Source organism: Zootoca vivipara, chromosome Z (genome assembly GCF_963506605.1).
Source record: "Zootoca vivipara chromosome Z, rZooViv1.1, whole genome shotgun sequence".
Taxonomy (NCBI): Eukaryota; Metazoa; Chordata; class Lepidosauria; order Squamata; family Lacertidae; genus Zootoca; species Zootoca vivipara.
In genome coordinates, this window is record NC_083294.1 from 39,402,002 (window position 1) to 39,414,693 (window position 12,692).

At 45.7% G+C, this 12,692-nt stretch overlaps 1 protein-coding gene and 1 pseudogene across 2 annotated transcripts in view; one reads left to right on the top strand and one right to left on the bottom strand.

The window, feature by feature from the left end:
- The window catches only part of PASD1 (PAS domain containing repressor 1), a 97,572-nt gene that overhangs the window by 55,516 nt on the left and 29,364 nt on the right, over nucleotides 1-12,692 (bottom strand). The gene's annotated exons all lie outside the window — the stretch shown is intronic.
- On the top strand, nucleotides 1,638-6,529 carry LOC132591506 (uncharacterized protein K02A2.6-like; annotated as a pseudogene).

The following is a 12,692-nucleotide window of genomic DNA, read 5'->3' on the forward strand; positions in this document are numbered from 1 at the left end:
AAAAAGCCTCATATGTTAAATGTTTCTATACCATTCTTCACTCCAGGATCACAGGGTGGTTTACAATATAAAAGCACAAAAATACATAGAATTATAACAAGCACACACACACACACACACACCCCAGTTTAAAAGGCAATAGATCGTTTAATTAGCCGGTGGCTAACTGCAATTTTTACACGTTCGCAGAGGTACTTTTACACATAACAGAAAGTGGAGAAGACCCTAAAGCAAGAAAGGCAAGACTAAAATAGCATATCAAAAAGGCTGAATGAATATTTATTTATTTATTTATTGCTTGTATTTATTGCTTTTCATCCAAAGAACTCATGGAAGTGTTTGTGGTGGTCATCGACCCCGCCTCCAACCCACTTTCTCTTCACAACATCCCCATGAGGTAGGCTAGGCTGAGAGAGTGTAAGTGTCCCAAGGACCTATAGTACGTTTTGCTGCAGTAGGGGAGGTTTAAGTAAGTTTGACGCTTTGACCACACTGACACTTTTTTATAAAACACTGGATCTCTGGGTATGCCTTATGTGAGCTCCAGCACAGCCTCCCTTGACCTTGTGCACCTCAGATGATACTAGATTGTGGAAGTTGTAGTCTAAAATATCTGGAGGGTACAGGGTTAGAGAATGTCTCGAGCAGGTCCCAGTGCAGGGATAGGGAAACCATGGCTCTCCAGGTGTGGGGCACCAATTCCAGACTTGAGGGTTACAGGTTCATGGGGCATTTTATGCCAAAGAAATGCTCCTTGAGTTTAAGGCTTCAATGCTAACAACAATAATAATCAGCATATATATATATTAGAGCTCATTTCAAGTGTTCAAATGACTTTGCACTGTTTGAGTGCCAGAGCAGAACAGCTAAATAAATGAGAAAGCTGGAGCTAACATTTACTTGGCTGGAAGCACAATTTGGGGGGAATGGCTTTGCACATAAAAACGCTTGCCAAAACACGTGCAGCCTTTTCTGCCATGATGCAGCTGAATGTTGAGCTGTAAAAAGAATCAGACTAGATGGTACAAATAAGGTCAAAAAATTCTTGACTGGATTAAACAGTTTAGGGCTACATTGAGTGCTAAGTGTTCGCTGTCTTGTTTTAAGCTGGATCTTTAAATAGAATCGATTCAAGATACGTCAGAAAAGTTTCATAAGATGTGATCAAACTTGTAACTGTGTGATTCTATCCACCTACCCTTCTACCTGTGCTGTGTCCAATTAAAATCCAAGTGAAAGGATTAGATCAAAGATAAACTACCCTTGTCATTGTTGGGGGGGGGGATAATCTCAGCAAATGACATGTCTGTCCTCCCATTGACTTTACTCTCAGGTGACTGTGCATAGAATTGCACATTAAATTATACCTCAGAGCAGTGCTTTTTTTCTGGGGGGACGCAGGGTTGTGCATACCCCTAAAGATTTTGTGAATCTAAGTTTGGCCTCATTGAGGGGCAGTATTTCAATATAAGCAATGAGTGAAATTCAAATGATTAGTTTTCTTTTCGTATTATCTATCTTGGTCATAATTTATTTATGGCTTGAAACAAAATAAAAAAATTCCTTCCAGTAGCACCTTAGAGACCAACTAAGTTTGTCATTGGTATGAGCTTTCGTGTGCATGCACACTTCTTCATGTTGTGTATTGAGTCAAAGGATTTTATATCTGTATTATTATTGTCTGTATTTGCATTAGGATAAAGTAACTGCCTTTTGGTTCCAGAGGGTACAGCTACTATTGGTTCATTTAAGCTGCTGTATTTGGATCCTCTGTCTTATTGGTTTCCTCCAAAAGGCAGCACTGTGATTGCTTGGTATTGTTCCCTCCAAAATGTATCCCTTCCTAGCTAGTCCCCTGTCCCTATAAATGTAGCTTTCCTCTCCTCAGTCTTCAGTCTTGTTCACTTTAATAAAGAGCTGTTACTAGAGAACTGTCTCCAGCATGTTTTGTCAAGAGAGCTGAAATCACAAACCCCACGTCACAACAACTGGCGACGAGGATGGGATCCGGAATGCTGAGGAGCGGTTAAACACAACCCTGCCTCAGAGTCCGGATTGCAGCTGAGAACAAGACTCACTGGCCAGCTGAGAAGACGACCCTGCCCGCTAGGACAATGGAGAGTCCAAGGGTATTGGAGCCCTTCCAGCCATCAGAGCCCCACACCTGGGAAGACTACGTCGAACGCTTCGAGTTCTTTGCAGTGGCTCAAGGGATCACCGATGCCAGCAAAAGAAGGGCCACATTCCTGAGCTACTGTGGGCCCGAGACCTTCAAGCTGGCCAAGGCATTACTTGCTCCAGCGAAGCTGAGTGAGACATCTCTCAAAGATATTCTTGCCTGCCTAACAAGCCACTTGGCGCCTACTGAGACCAAGATGGCCCGGCGGATGGAGTTCCATAAGAGGCAGCAGCATGCTGGGGAGTCTGTATCCACATTTCTGGCTGAACTCCGGAAGCTCGCTCAGCACTGCGGCTTCCAAAATCTGGAAGAGACTCTCCTGGATCGGTTTATTGGTGGTCTGAGCAGCAAGAAAGCCAGAAGACGCATCGTGGCTAAAGAAGAGGTTACCCTTGCTTCAGCCTTGAAAGAGGCCACCGCCACGGAGAATTATGAAAGAGAGGAGCTTGATGCCAGTCGCAAGGCCACTAAGCCACAGATAGAAGTTGCGCATGCCATGAACGAGCTAGAGGCTACTCCGAGCCAGAGCCCAGTCCGTGGAGTCGAGTTGGTGCGTCAGGCCTGCACAGTGCACAGAGATCGCCGAGGCAGTTGCCCAGGTTGTGGCGGAAACCATGAAAGGAAGAGTTGTCGTTTCAGGGATGCTATCTGCCGGACGTGCGGAAAGACGGGTCACATCGCCAGGGTCTGTAGATCGGCGGCGTCGGGAGCGACAGGAGCACCTAGACTGGAGCATCGCAGACCGCCCACAGCAACTCGTTTTCTAAAGGACTGCCACTACGTAACGGAGGTCAACGGGAGGGCCGTGCAGTTTCCAGCGCAAGGCAAGGCACACGTCAAGGTGAAGATTGAGGGTCAGCAGTGCGACATGGAGGTGGACTCCGGATCCGCATTCACCATCGTGTCGGACCAGACCGCGAAGACATTCTTCCCCAGGGGTAAGTTGCCCCCTCTGGAGCCCTTTCCGGCAACCTTGCAGTCGTACTCAGCAGGCCGCATCCATGTTATGGGAATGTGTGCCGTGAGAGTACAGTTCCGGGACAAACAGGCTGTACTCAAACTGGTGATTGCGAAGGGCAGTCGCCCCAGTCTCCTGGGCACTGACTGGTTCCCTGCCCTGGGACTGAGTATCTCAGGGCTTAATTCAATCCAAACCTGCCCTGAGATGAGTGAGGTATTATGCAAGGAATTTGCTGGTCTCTTTAATGGAAAACTGGGTTGTTATAAAGGGCCCCCAGTTGACTTCGAGTTGGACCCCGGGGTGGCTCCAATCCGACTCAAACCAAGGCGAGTGCCATTTGCACTGCAACCCAAGATCGAGGCAGAGCTGGATAAATTGGTCAAGCAGGGAGTTCTCTCACCCGTGGACTCTGCTAAGTGGGAGACTCCAATCGTCACACCCCTTAAAGCAAATGGGGAAGTCAGGATATGTGCAGATTACAAATGTACTATCAATAAGGCACTCAGGGGAAACTCATACCCCATTCCAGTCGTATCACATCTGTTGGCTAAACTGGCTGGGGGCAAGGTGTTCGCCAAAATTGACCTGGCACAAGCTTACCAACAGCTGCCAGTAACCCCACAATCAGCGGAAGCACAGACTATTGTCACACATAAAGGGGCGTTCAGAGTTAACAGATTACAGTTCGGAGTTTGTGTGGCCCCAGGGATTTTTCAAGGGCTCATGGAACGCCTGTTAAGAGGTCTGCCGGGGGTCTTGCCATTTTTTGATGATGTTTTGATTGCTGGAAAAGACCCACAGGAACTGGTTGCGCGTGTCCGTGCAGTGTTGCTCAAGTTCAAGGAGGTGGGGTTGCAACTGAAAAAAGAAAAATGCAGTTTTGGGGTGCCAACTGTGGATTTCTTGGGGTTTAAAATTGATGCATCAGGCATCCACCCACAGATGCTAAGATTAAGGCCATCATCGAGGCACCACGACCACAGAACAAGACGGAGTTGCAGTCATTCCTGGGACTTATTAACTTTTATCATTCGTTCTTACCCCAGAAAGCTTCGGTAGCTGAACCATTACATAGACTATTGCAGAAAAAGAATGTGTGGCGATGGGGGCGGGAGCAGCAGAAGGCTTTTGACTCCTTGCGAGGAATGCTGAGTAGCAGGAGCGTCCTTGCTCATTATGATGAGTCAAAGCCGCTGGTCCTGGCATGTGATGCCTCTCAATACGGTCTGGGGGCTGTGCTGAGTCATAGGGAACCGGATGGGTCGGAAAAGCCCATCTCTTTCTATTCCCGTACGTTGTCGCCCACAGAGCGCAACTATGCTCAAATTGATAAAGAGGCACTGGCTATTGTGTCCGGAATCAAAAGGTTCTATGATTATTTGTACGGTCGCCATTTCTCCATTGAAACGGACCACAAACCACTGTTAGGGTTGTTCAACCCAAACAAACAAACGCCACAAATTCTCTCCCCCAGAATGTTGCGTTGGTCAATATTCCTGAATGGGTTCCAGTACACCTTGACCCATGTGCCGGGGAAACAGTTGTGCCATGCTGATGCGCTGAGTCGATTGCCCCTTCCTGGCGGGAGCAATGAGGATCCTGCTCCGGCGGAGCACATTATGATGCTAGAAACACTTCCGGGGGCTCCTGTAACAGCTACAGATATAGCTGAGAAAACTAGGAAAGATGCTGTTCTCTTCCGTGTGCTCACTTGGGTGGGGAGGGGGTGGCCAGGTGGTCCGCATGAAGAAAAATTCAGGCCTTATGCGACAAGGCAGCACGAATTGTCCATGCATAAGGGTTGTCTCCTATGGGGAGATAGGGTGATAATCCCAGCACCACTGAGAAACAGGGTTCTTGAGACGCTTCACATGGGACACCCGGGAATGGTCAGGATGAAGTCGCTAGCCCGATGTTATGTGTGGTGGCCTGGAATGGACCAGAACATAGAACAATGGGTACGAACATGCAAGGCATGCCAAGAGGTGCGGCCAGAAGTGGCCAGAGCACCAGTCCACTGGTGGGAGCAGTCCAGGACTCCCTGGAGCCGGCTGCACATAGATTTTGCTGGGCCATTCCAAGGGAAGGTCTTTTTGGTTATCGTTGATGCATATTCCAAATGGTTAGAAGTGGCGATGGTCCCTAGCATGGCATCAGCTGCCGTAATCAAGGTGTTGAGGCAGCTGTTTGCTACCCACGGGTTACCTGAGACCATTGTATCAGATAATGGGGCAGCTTTTGTATCCCAAGAATTCAGGGCATTCTTGGCTGATAACTTTATAAGAGGGGTCACATCCGCGCCCTTTCACCCATCCTCCAATGGGCAGGCTGAGCGCATGGTAAGAACAGCCAAAGAATCCATTGCGCGCTTAATGGAGGGTAACTGGTCGGCTCGCATTGCGCGAATGTTATTTTTGCAGCATGCGACGCCGTGTACTGCGACGGGCAAGTCGCCAGCCGAGCTGCTCTTAGGTAGAAGACTGGTAACGGTGCTGGATTATGTCCACCCAGATAAAATGCCAAACCGTAATTCAAGAGCAACCCCCCAGGCTGAGACTGACACAACAAGGTATCTCGCCCCTGAAGATCTGGTCTGGGTGAGGAACTATTCACGAGGTCCGCGGTGGGTGGCTGGTGTGATCACCCGGGCTAGTGGACCTGTGTCCTATTATGTGACCTTGGAAAATGGGCAAGTTTGGAAGAGACATATAGATCAGCTGAGGCGCCGGGCGCTCAGCAGGGAGGAGTCAGATAATTCATCCCTGGCTAATGACGCACAGCTGCGAGACCAGAGTGAAAATGGTCCAGAGGTGCAGTCACCAGGGACTTCAGCAAATGAACCAGGGTCTGCTAGTCCTCATGATGACGAGGTACAGGTCGGGGACCCTGAGATGTCTGGGACTCCCTCTGTTCCTGATGAAACCCCTATAGCAGCCCCTCCACCACAGGTAACACCCAATCCAGAACCTGCAACACCTGTTGTCAGGAGATCAGGTAGAAGTTGTAGGACCCCACAGTACCTGAGGGATTACGTCTGCTGTGCTCACTAGGGGGGGAGGGGTGTTGTGTATTGAGTCAAAGGATTTTATATCTGTATTATTATTGTCTGTATTTGCATTAGGATAAAGTAACTGCCTTTTGGTTCCAGAGGGTACAGCTACTATTGGTTCATTTAAGCTGCTGTATTTGGATCCTCTGTCTTATTGGTTTCCTCCAAAAGGCAGCACTGTGATTGCTTGGTATTGTTCCCTCCAAAATGTATCCCTTCCTAGCTAGTCCCCTGTCCCTATAAATGTAGCTTTCCTCTCCTCAGTCTTCAGTCTTGTTCACTTTAATAAAGAGCTGTTACTAGAGAACTGTTTCCAGCATGTTTTGTCAAGAGAGCTGAAATCACAAACCCCACGTCACAACACTTCAGATACTTCTTTATGGCTTGACTGTAATTAGAACCTCTAACTGAATAGCAGATATGACACAAACATTTAAAATGTCAAATAATAGGTAATTAAAAACATATACAGTGGCACCTCGGTTTACAAACTTAATGCGTTCCAGAAGTCCATTCTTAAACCTAAACCGTTCTTAAACTGAGGCGTGCTTTCCCTACTGAGACCTCCCACTGCCGGTGCCCTTCCACCATTCGGATTCCATTCGTAGATCAAGGTAAAGTTCTCAAACCAAGACACTATTTCCAGTTTTGCAGAGTTTGTAAACTGAATAGTTCTTAAACCGCGAGGTGCCAGTGTATATTTTAAATTTTTACTACCATTAAAAGCAGCAGATTTGAACAGGTTTTTGACAATAGGCTGACATACAGGTAAATACTTGGTTTTACTTGAAAGGGCTGAGGCCAATAGGTTGAGAAAAAAAGGAGCAAAGGCACCCACAGATTTCCAGTGTCCCAGGGCTCCCCGAAACCTGGTGGTGGCCCTGCACCCTAACCCTCCAATATTTATCCAATGAAAATAGGGATGTCCTGTACAACAACAACAACAACAACAACAACAACAACAACAACACTTTTGTTATTTATACCCCTCCCTATCTGACTGGGTTGCCCCAGCTACTGTGGGCGGCTTCCAACAAATATAAAAACACAATAAAACATTAAACATTAAAAATACTTTCCGGTATAGGGCTGCCTTCTGGTCTTCTAAAAGTTGTATGGTTACTTATCTCCTTGGCTTGGGAGTCACATAACTGCATACCCTCCAACATTTCTCAGGTGAAAACAGGGACGTCCGAAGGAAAAGCAGGACATTCCAGGATCAAATTGAAAACCAGTACAGTTTCTGTAAATCTGGGACTGTCCCTGGAAAACAGGGATACTTGGAGGGTCAGGGGTTGTTCTCCCCTATAAAGAGTTTCAAGATGCTTTCCAAAGTGATTATAAAGATTTATATTTTACTCAGGGCTTCCCCCCCCCCCAGCTGGAATTTACCAAAACTGAGTCCCAGCACCTCTCAGGTGGGCACCATTGCCATTTTAAGGAAACAAGGGACCTCTTTTTCTAGAAAAATAGTGCTGCTTTTATTGCATTGCATAATCAACAGAAGTCAAACAACCAACAACCCAGTCAAAATTAAGCCCTTGAAAAGGAAGGGTCTTCATAGTTGTGGCTACGATTCTCTGGAGTGCCCTTCCTACAGAGAGGCATTTCAATGCTCCTTCCTGCTTGCTTTTCAGAAAGTGGGAAAAGGCACTTTAATTTAGGAAAGCTTTTGGTCCTCCCAGCCTTATTCTTCCATTCTTGTTGATACTGGCTTTTGTTGGGATTGCTTCCATCTTGCTGTGCTGATTTATTCAGGATGCTTCATAAATTAACTAAATTAAAACTATATTGTAAACCCCATTGTTGCAACTTCTGGATATAAAGCAGTATACAAATTCTGCAAATTAATAAATAAGAGCATGTTAACTGGCTACTGTAATTCTGCAAAAATAATAATAATAATAATAATAATAATAATAATAATAATAATTGCAATATGGAGCAAAATATTGCAGTGTAAGATTCGTAATACGCATTTCCTGCATTTTGTCCTAAAGTCACAGGCTTACTAATGACTGCTTGGAGTTTGGATGATTAACATTCTGTGGCTTTTTAAATGTGGTTTTTTTTGGGGGGGGGGTGGTTATTGTTTTGTTTTTGTTTTATTATGTATTTTGTATTCTAATTTTGGATTTTTCTGTTGTGAACCGCCGTGGGATTTTCAGACGAAGGGGGGGTATACAAATTAATAATAAAAAAGAATAGTATTTACCAAATTATTCAGAGAAGCATTTCCACGGAGATATTAGCATTTTTACCTTGTTCCAGGGAAATTAACATGTTCCGTGCACATAAGTCATAGGGTGATAGGCTCTCTGTTTGTAAACTGCAGGTTGCAGATGTAACAAAAATTTACTATGTACAAAATGAGAAACTACTTTGGCAACCGTTAGCACGCTTGCAGAATTGCAACATACTGTAATTAGTAATGAAAGACCCACCAACATCCAGTTTGGAATGGGGCTGTTTAAATGGGAAACAATTTGGATGGCATCATCTGGATAACTTAAATGCCTCTGATTTCAAAACTGGACTTCTGCTGAATCAGCCACAACTTGCACCACTGATGATGTCATCAGGGCCATATCCAGCGCCGTGGTGCAAAGCTCCCTCCGGTGCGCCCCCATTTCCCAGAGTTGTCAACCTTTCTTTAGGGAGGACGGCACTGCCAGCGGGGCTGGGGAAGGCGGGAAGCGGCTGGAGGGCAGTTCCTCCGGTGGGGAAGAGGCGGAGGCTAGACGTTGCACCTCCCGGCTCAGCTGGCCACTTCGTGCTGTGGTGGCCACGGCAGACAGAGGCTCTGGGCATGGCGCTGCTTTGGTGCGACATGGCGGAGGCAGGCGAGGGCAGCGAGCTGATGCTGGGAGGTGCCATGTCCAGCCTCCGGCTCTTCCCTGGCACCCTCTAGAACTTGGCGCCCCGTGCCACTAGCCTCTATGGGTAAGACGCCCCTGGATGTCATCATGGGCACAAGAGAGCCTAATGCCTTCCCTTTGCTGTCCCCTAACCTTTCCAAACTTGCCAAAGGGAGCAACTGCAACAGACATTTTAACAGAAGCAAAGTGCAGTAATATAATATCCCTCTTACCAAGAGAAGTTTGTATGGTTCTGCATATTTCCGTGAACTGCCTTTAAAGTTGCTGTAGAAACTAATTTAGGAGCATCAAACTATGCCAACAGCTAAGCTCAGTGGCACAGCTTCCTTCCTTTTGGCAAGTCTCTGCCAACGAGGGCGGGATGTTCTAATTTCACAGCAAAAGCTGATCTTTGTGCCCTTTGGATGAACCTGAGAAAACCTCATGCTTCACCCAAAACAATGTTTCATGGCTAAATGCAACATCTGACAAAAATCTGACTCAGTCGTATATATCATTAGCCCTTGACCTTATTGCCCCCTGACTACAAAGTGGAAGTAACATCAACCAGATTAGAGGGTTACTGTGATGGCAAATATATGATAAAAATATTGTGGTGCACTTTGTAAATTGTCGGCAGCATGTATGCGATAAATAGTACAGTAGTAGCAATGTTTGCTTCTCAATCTAATTCACACTATCCATCAAAACGATGTGCACAGAGGAAGAAGGTACTCATCCTACCCCTATAAAAACATACATTAGAACAGAGGGCAGGGTATGAATACTCAGGAAAGTGTTCATACCTTAGTAACAGCTAGGAGGGAGACCTCTGAACGAAAGTTATTTCCTGAGCAAAGTACTATAGTTTCCCCAGATAGCTTTTTCCAATCCACAGAATTTTAGGCAAAGCGTAACTCTCATTCTGATGGGTCCAAAGCGCTTTGAGGTTTCCTGGTCTTTGGGTGGCTTCCAAAGGCAGCAATGATGGAACCTCTACCATAAAACCGAGTACGAGCTTATGCAACAGAGCACATATGGGCTTGCCACAATTCCTTTACAATAAGCATATCGTTACAACTACATTTGGGGAGGGAGGACAGCTCTCTGAACCACTGTAGCTCACACATCTATACTGTACTGTAGTATCAATCAGGGTCTGCCATTCAAGCTCAACTATAGGCAGAAAGAAACAGCTTGCATCTGACATCTGAATGCACAATGCCTTTAAAAGAAAAGTGTGAGTTTAACCTTTCCAATAAAGTGTTACTGATTCAATTATGCCTCATTTTTATAGATGACATTTCAACAGCAGGCAGGGCTTCCATATTCCTTATGGCTGGTTTAAGCACTGAGAACCGTGGTAATTAAGGAGTCTATACATGCAGCATTAAAATTTGCCTCCTGCTGTTGGCAGACTGTTGCAAACTCAAAATGACATTTAGCTAGCCAAAGTAAAGCATGCACACTCACAGACACTTTTGGAGGGTGGCCAAAGTTGACATCTCTCCATGTCAAAGAGGAATGAAGATGTACAGTTTTGCTTCTTCTCTTCTGGGACAGAGAGGTAGACAGGAATTATCCTGCCCCAGTAACACATTTCCTTAACTTATTGCATGCACAAGCGTGTTTCATTAACCTAGATACAAGCAGCAGCAGAGTAAAGAATCTTCAAGAGAGTCTGCTGCACTTCAGTGCTCTCTTCCTTGCTCTAGAAAACTCGGAAGAATTTGCAGAAACATAACAATGTAAGAACTACAGTACTACATTACTGGATTGGAACATACTACATTTCCTGACTGCATGTAGTATAAGGACTTAAAATATATATCTCAGGCAACCAGAGCAATAGATAAGGGTATTTGTTGAATCAGTATTTGCTAAGTAAACTCAAAAGAAAGCAATACTGCACAGTATCCCACAACAATATGCAAACTGAACACAGCCATCTTTCAAAACTCATTCAGCTGCAAAATCTGCAGTGCAGTTCTCCAGCCAAATGCACAAAAATGCACAAACCTGGGTAAAGTGTGTGTAGTAAAACATATGTTAGTAAAAACAACATACAAAAATGCATTGTACCATGGGAAATTTTCTCTCCAAAAAAGTGTGCATTGGGTGGAACTGCGTAGAGAAATAATGTATATATTAGAGAAATTTGCACTAAGATGCTTGTTATGTACTGAGCTGAATCATAGAACAATAGGATCCAGAATCAGCAGTCTGATTGGTCCGCAGGAACCACCCAATCCAACTCCAGGTGGAAGTGAATCCACAACCTAATTGGCCTGCAGGAGCAGCCAATCAGGTGGCTGGCAGAAGTGAATCCGCAACCTGATTGGCCTGCAGGAACAGCCAATCAGATTCACTCTCGACTCCGAGTACCGTATATTTCAATGCTGATAATATAAACTGGTCTGGAAACATGGAGAGCTGAACTTAAGATTGTAAAAATGGGAAACTGAATAAAACTGAAATGGACAGATTCACCCATCTCCACAATGGGCTCTGTCCACTCAAAGGCAGCTGCTGTACCCATGTGCTAATATAGGGCTTGTTTTTTCCATTTCCCCATCAATACAAGCACATGATCAATCACTCACACAGAGACAGCATCATGGGTACTGCAAATAATGGAAAGCTTGGATATGCCTGCCATATCCTCACCAAGCAGGCTGGAGAATTCTTGCCACGCCCATGTTGAAGCAATTATTTAAGGAGAAGGTTTCTGGAATTACATAACAGTAGAAATATTTATGAAATTAATTCTTCCACTGATTTGTTTTGATAGAATTCTGGGGGTGCAACAAAAATGAAGACGTCAAGATTATTAACCGATCCAAAAGGAGCAGTAGTAATTTCAGGATTGTTCTTTGGCTTGGGTATTTTCACACGATAAGGGTAGGGGTGGGGAATCAGAATTGAACTAATAAATATAAATAGTACCCAGAGCAAAATGTTGCAGTATTGTCCCACCCCAAGGGGAGTGATTTCCAGAAAATGTCACTATGCAAATTAGGCTTGTTTTCACAGGGGAATTTGCATCAGAAAATGTGTGTCAGCAGTGACACACATAGCCATTTTCGGTGACATGCGGCCGCATGCCGAGACCTCACTCCCGGCCGGCGGCGGAATGCCGCAGGCGACGCATCTCTAGGGGCCTTGTGGACTTCCGGCGAAAAAAGATGGCGGTTGGCACGGACCCGCGGAGCTCCTGAAAGTGATCAGCACTGCAGGAGTTGCCGGACGGGCTCCCAAGCCACCAAAACCACCACCGCCCGGACACTGGGCTAGGGTTAGCTTGCCTGGGTTAGGGGGTATGGTGTCACTACAGGGAAAAGTGTCCTTTGGCAAGTGGTTTTTGCAAAAGAGCGAGAAGGAAGTGAAGGCGGAACTCCATGTGGGCTGGCTGTAAGAAGCTGAACCCATAGACTGGCTGGCTTCTGCTCTGGACCCAAGCTTGCTGATACTATGGGAGAAGCAACAAATGACATCCTGGCAGTGTAATGATCCACAATCCCTCCATCAAGGCTCAGGTGTGTATATATGTATAAATAAAACGATATATCTTAAAGACACTACAGTCTCAGAGCTTCCAAGTGTCCCTATTTTCCAGGGACAGTCCCGGATTTACAGAAGACATCC